Source organism: Saccopteryx bilineata, chromosome X (assembly GCF_036850765.1).
Source record: "Saccopteryx bilineata isolate mSacBil1 chromosome X, mSacBil1_pri_phased_curated, whole genome shotgun sequence".
Lineage (NCBI taxonomy): Eukaryota > Metazoa > Chordata > Mammalia > Chiroptera > Emballonuridae > Saccopteryx > Saccopteryx bilineata.
The window spans coordinates 114,944,372-114,950,741 of NC_089502.1; the positions used below are offsets into that span (position 1 = coordinate 114,944,372).

At 41.5% G+C, this 6,370-nt stretch overlaps 1 pseudogene; it reads right to left on the bottom strand.

Annotated features, from left to right (window-relative positions):
• Window positions 1-5,485: 5,485 nt before the first annotated feature.
• LOC136317238 (RNA polymerase II subunit A C-terminal domain phosphatase SSU72 pseudogene) lies at window positions 5,486-6,058 on the bottom strand (annotated as a pseudogene).
• Between the last annotated feature and the right edge of the window lie 312 nt (window positions 6,059-6,370).

Consider the following 6,370-nt stretch of genomic DNA (forward strand, 5'->3'; position numbering starts at 1 on the left):
ACACTCAAGTTTTCTCTTTTCCTAACATAAGAATAAGTGAACACTCAGGCACTGGATAAAGAGACACAATTTTATACGAAGCTGAAAAGAACTGGGGTGGGGTGGTAAATGCAACTCATTTGATGCCATGGCTCCACCTGCCTGTTTACACCAAATAAGATTATACAATTCAACATGCATAGGGAAAGCTCAGAAAATAAAGAAGGAAGGGAAGGAGAGAGCTTCTACTTCCTACAGTGCTTCACCTCACCCTCTGCATTCTCATGCTTCTGCTCTAATTGTCATCTCTCATCAGAGTTGGCAACCCAAAGCCTGTGACACCAACAGTGAGTGTCCAAGACTGCAGTCACTCTGGATCAGGGGTCGGGATCCTATGGCTCGGGAGCCAGATGTAGCTCTTTTGGTGGCTGCATCTGGCTCATAGATAAATTTTCAATAAAAAAAATAATAATGTTAAAAATATAAAACATTCTCATGTATTACAATGCATTCATTTCCTACCACTCATGTTCATGATTGCGGGTAGCTTGAACCAGTCACAGCTGTCCTCCGGGACAGCAATTTTTTACTGGATAATGCATAATGTACACAGGTCATTGTATGGCTCTCACGGAATTACATTTTAAAATATGTGGCATTCATGTCTCTCTCAGCCAAAAAGGTTCCCATCCCTTGCTCTGGATAGCTCTGTGGGGTCAATAGAATTGCAGGGGGTTGGGCTCCATTCCTTCTGTATTTTTTTTACCAGCAGCATCTGTTTATTGGACAATTGCAGGTTCTCTTCCAACAGATACAGCCCCCTTGCTTTATTCAGGTATTTGTACATTCCACCCACATAGAGGGTAGGGAAAAATGCACAACGGAAAACAGATATGTTCGGGGGAAATGTACTATAAACTTTCTTTTTTTGATTAAAGAAAAAAACTTTCATAAACAATATCCCATGTCAACATAAGGAATTTCCAAATATACTGCTCACAAAAATTAGGGGATCGGGGAACATGCAGATACTCCCATACTTTCAGCCTTTTGTATAGTGCATTTTCACTAATAAAATAAAAGTTGGTTTTGCATCTCATTTGCATAACTGAACAATTTTCTTTGACTTGTCATTTGCTTTTCTGATGTTCTTATTCAATAAAAAAATCAAATGCGGCCCTGGCCGGTTGGCTCAGCGGTAGAGCGTCGGCCTGGCGTGCGGGGGACCCGGGTTCGATTCCCGGCCAGGGCACATAGGAGAAGCGCCCATTTGCTTCTCCACCCCCCCTCCTTCCTCTCTGTCTCTCTCTTCCCCTCCCGCAGCGATGCTCCATTGGAGCAAAGATGGCCCGGGTGCTGGGGATGGCTCCTTGGCCTCTGCCCCAGGCGCTAGAGTGGCTCTGGTCGCAAAAGAGCGACGCCCCAGAGGGACAGAGCATTGCCCCCTGGTGGGCAGAGCGTCGCCCCTGGTGGGCGTGCAAGGTGGATCCCGGTCGGGCGCATGCGGGAGTCTGTCTGACTGTCTCTCCTTGTTTCCAGCTTCAGAAAAATACAAAAAAAAAAAAAATCAAATGCTTCTTTTTTTATCACTTCATATTCATTTTTTAAATATCCCCTAATTTTTGTGAGCAATATATGTCAGAATTTTTTGTGAGTATATTTGAGCCAACCTGTTGACAATTGCTAGGAAGCAAAGTCTCAGCAGATTGAGAATGTGCTCCAGAAAATGGCAGTTTCACCACTTATTTTATGCATCAGAATCAATGGGGGAGGGTACATGAAATTGATTGGTAATAGATTAGAGAGGTGGGAGAAGGCAAGGTGGGGACATCTCTGGGATTGGTCAAATATTAAAAGTGTATATCTGTAATGAATTCCCTGAGTCTTTTTTTGTCTGGGAAGCTTTTTATTTCTTCTTCGATTTTAAATGATAGGCTTGCTGGATAAAGTAGTCTTGGTTGTATGTTCTTGTTTTGCATCACTGTGAATAATTCTTGCTAATCCCTTCTGGCCTCAAGTGTTTCTGTTGAGAAGTCAGATGTTAGCCTTATGGTGGCTCCTCTGTAGGTAATTAACTGCTTTTCTCTTTCAGCTTTTAGCATTCTTTCTTTCTGTCTTTACTTTGGCATTTTAATTATGATGTGCCTTGGTGTAGGCCCTCTTTAATGGGACTCTACACTTCTTGAACTTGTGTGACTTTTTCTTTCATCAATTTAGGGAAATTTTCATCTATGATTTCTTCAAACAGGTTCTCTCTCCCTTATTTGTTTGTTTTTCCTTCAGAAACCCCTATGATGCAGATGTTGTTTCTCTTCATGTTACAGAGGTCTGAGGTTCCTGAGTCTTTTTGAGCCTCTTTTCATTATGCTGCTCTGCTTCTGTGCTTTCATTTATCTTATTCTCTAAATTGCTGATTCTATTCTCTGCTTTATCCAGCCTTTCAATTCCTTCTAGTGCAATCTTCATTTCTGATATTGTATTTGTCATTTCTGACTGGTTCTTTTTTATGATTTCAATGTCCTTTTTGATGCTTGCTATCTCTTCATTTAGGTGCTCATTATGTTAATCCATTGTTGCTCTAAGATTCTTGAGCATCCTAAAAATCATTATTTTAAACTCTATGTCTGGTAGTTTGGTTACTTCCATTTCATTTAATTCTTTTCTGGGGAGTTCTCTTTTTGACTCATTTGGATCATATTTCTTTGTCTTCCCATTTTGTCTGTGTATTAGGTAGTACTGTCTGACTATGAAATTTTTGTGGTGTCTTTATGAAGAAGATGGCCTTGGTGGTACTGATCTACAGGTCACTTGATTTACTTGCTCTAGGAATGCTTCTTGAGGTTAGTATTGTCCCATCTGTTGTATGTGAGTATTGAATGCAGTTAGTCCTTTTGTGGGTGTAGTTATCTTTTCAGGCTGGCTGGCTCTAAGGGTCAGCTTTGATCATTTGTATTAGACACTGTGCAGTGTCTGTTGTGTTGGATGTATTTATTCTCCACAGTGTCCGGTGCCTGATGGAGTCCTCCTTTGTGCATTCTGCTTGTGTAGCCTGCTGAGTCTAGCATTGGTGCTGTCTGCCACCCACTACTAGTTGCACTGGTTTTAGGTTTTCTTGGGTTGGTGTTAGCCATTGAGAAAATTGGACGGGTACATGCAAAAAAATGAAACTAGATCACCAAATTACAGCATTCACAAAAATAAACTCAAAATGGATAAAAGACTTAAATATAAGTTGCAAAACCATAAACATCTTGGAAGAAAACATAGGCAGTTAACTATCCACTATCTCTTGTAGCAATATTTTTGTGGATTTATCTCCACAGGCAAGTGAAATAAAAGGACAAAATAAACAAATGGAACTACATCCAACCAAAAAGTTTTCATACAGCAAAAGACACCATTAACAAAATAAAAAGACAACAAACACAATGGGAGAACATATTGGCCAATATGTCTGATAAGATGTTAATAACCAAAATTTATAAAGAGTTCTAAAACTAAACACCAGAAAGGTAAACATTCCAATTAAAAATGTACAAAGAAACTAAATAGATACTTCTCTAAAGAGGACATACTGATAGCCAATAGGTATATTGAAAAATGTTTAGTGTCACTAATCATCAGAGAAATGCAAATTAAAAACACAATGAAATACCACCTCATACCTCTCAGAATGGCTCTTGCTAAGAAATCAACACACAATAAATGCTGGTGAGAGTGTGGAGAAAAGTGAACCCTACTGCACTGTTGGTGGAAATGCAGACTGGTGCAGCCACTGTGGAGAACTATATGGCATTTCCTCAAAAAATTTAAAATGGCCTTTTGACCCAGCTATCCCATTTTCAGGGATATATCCTAAGAATACCAAATCACTGATTCAAACAAAGGTATTGTCCCAGTAGAGCCCAAGCTCTACATCAATCAGGCGTCCCCAATTCAACTTCCCCATATAGTGGGACACTCCTGCTTAACAACAGGGCTGGAAGCCTCTTCGAGACTGCTCTTGTGGTGGATATGAGGATTGTACTTATTGGTATTGAGAACAATTTTCACCAAAGGAAAAACACGACCGATACATAAGTTAGTTACAAGAATCACACAGTTAGTTTATTATTCACAAGTCCGTTTGGCATGCTTGGGTATAGCTTAAGGGGGGTCCTGTTGGTGGCTCCTCTCGGTTGTCCTTGGTTAGAGAAGTGTGGAGACAATCCACATTCAATATTGGAGTCTGGGCAACTACCACAGCATGGGGGGGTAATTAGCTTTAGTACCTTTTCTGGCCTATGCCTTCTAACAGGTGTTAATGTACAGGATTATCACCTTGAACCACCTTTTTGGGAGTTCCTCGCAGGGAGCCCTTTTTATGTTAATCTAAAGATGTATCACATAAAGCCACTTTTAAGGTGTTCCTAGGGAAGCTTCCTGTTTATGTTAACCTACAGATTTATCATGTCAAGCCACTTTTTATTTATATATAACTTCACACACACACTAACTGGGCTCTGCACAAAAAGCACAGTCTGCCTATCATATCTGTACACACTACATTAATTTCTATCCAGGTGGCATAGCCTTATTCATTTGCCTTAATGGCTTTTATTTTTATATCCTAACTTATTTCTATATATCTTCCATATTTTTCTATATTTCTATATATTTAATTACTATAACATTATATTACTGTAACACATATGCACACTCATATTTATTGCAGCATTGTTTACAGTAACAAAGATCTGGAAACAGCCCAAGTGTCTGTCAGTGGACAAGTGGATTAAAAACCTGTGGTACATATACACAGTGGAATACTACATGCTTGTGGGAAAAAGGAAATCTTACCTTTTGCAATGGCATGGATGGACCTGGAGATTATTATACTAAGTGAAATAAGCCAAGCAGATAAAGACAAATATCATATGATCTCAATTATATGTGGAATCTAATGAACAAAGTGAACTGAGGAATGGAAAAGAGGCAGAGGCAGGGTCACAGGGAGCAGAGGGACAGCTGTCAGAGGGCAGTGGAATGAGGGAATGGGATCAGAGTAGGTGAATGTATTAATGAAATTATATATACATAACACAGAGATACAAGTAAAAGGACAGGAAATTTCAGAGGGATTTGTTGGAGAAAAATACCTTCCTAGTACATGACTAACCACCATGAACTGCTTTTAATTAGAAAGTGTTAATTTCAGACCATCCTGTGTGGTTACTTCAGGTCTCTGAGCCTGTAAGGCCACCATGCAGGCCTCCCCTGAGCTTGTCAGGCTCAGCATGTGGCCCCCTTTTTATTCACATTAATTTGTAAGTAAAAGTGGGATAAAAAGATTTGATTGTTGTCAATCAGCACTTACATATATCTTCTCATCTCATATGTACAGCTAATTTGGGTTCTGCTACTATCCACCGGCAGAAGCCATCAGAGTAAAACCAAGTATCAGGAAGGAAAGCTTATAAACAAGAGGGAGTGCAAGAAGGCAGCTTCTGGAGGCACCACCTGCCTGTCAGTAGAAGCAGCCGCTGTGCAGAAGGCCTGGCAGCTCTTCTCCTCAAACTCCAGCAGCAGTTTCCTGATGTCAGTGTCCATGTCCTCCATGAGCTGACTGCACTGGCAGAGCTCAGGGGAGAGCACGTCTCCCAGGCTGCCTCTTCCGTAGTTGTCCTGGATGTCCACGTTGATCACATGCACACGCTGGGAGGTCTCTTGCTCTCTGGAAGTCAACTTTTCTACCACTTGGTTGTACATGCTCTCTTCGCAGGTGAGGGTTAGGTTGAACACGTCTTTGCAGTTCTGGAACCTTTCAGGCCTTGGCTTGTTCTCTTATTTCTCTCCAACATGTGGAAAATGCCATTATGCATGTAGAAGTCCTTCTCTTTCTTAATGAGATCACTGTATATCTCATCATGGGTGATTTTAAAATCATTAACATTGGGCATTGATCCTGGAAACTTCACAGAAGTCCCTGTTCTAAAAGACCAGAAAGTGAATCCCTACTGTGGTAGGAGGTGGTGGGCCTCCATGTCTGGTTCTGGCTGCTGGAGCACACCACTGCCACGTGCAGTGGAGCCCACGTCATGATGCTTGGTTGGTCAGGGCACTCTCCCACTCCTAAACTGCCACCCAGCTGAGGTGATTCCATGCCAACAAGAAGAAAGCAGTGGCTCCCAAAAGTCAAGACATGCAAGCAACACGCCAGGGGCCATCCGGGCTCACAGGGCATCCGGAGACATGGTGGGCCATGTGTACAGCATCAGGCAGCCTCTCAATACTAGCCAAGATTCCCAGTGGTGGACAGAGGGAGGCAATGCATGCATGTGGGAGGCCAGCACTCCTCCTAATGGCTATCTGCTACCATCCTGGCTTTTCTTTATGGACTCTTTCTTCTGTC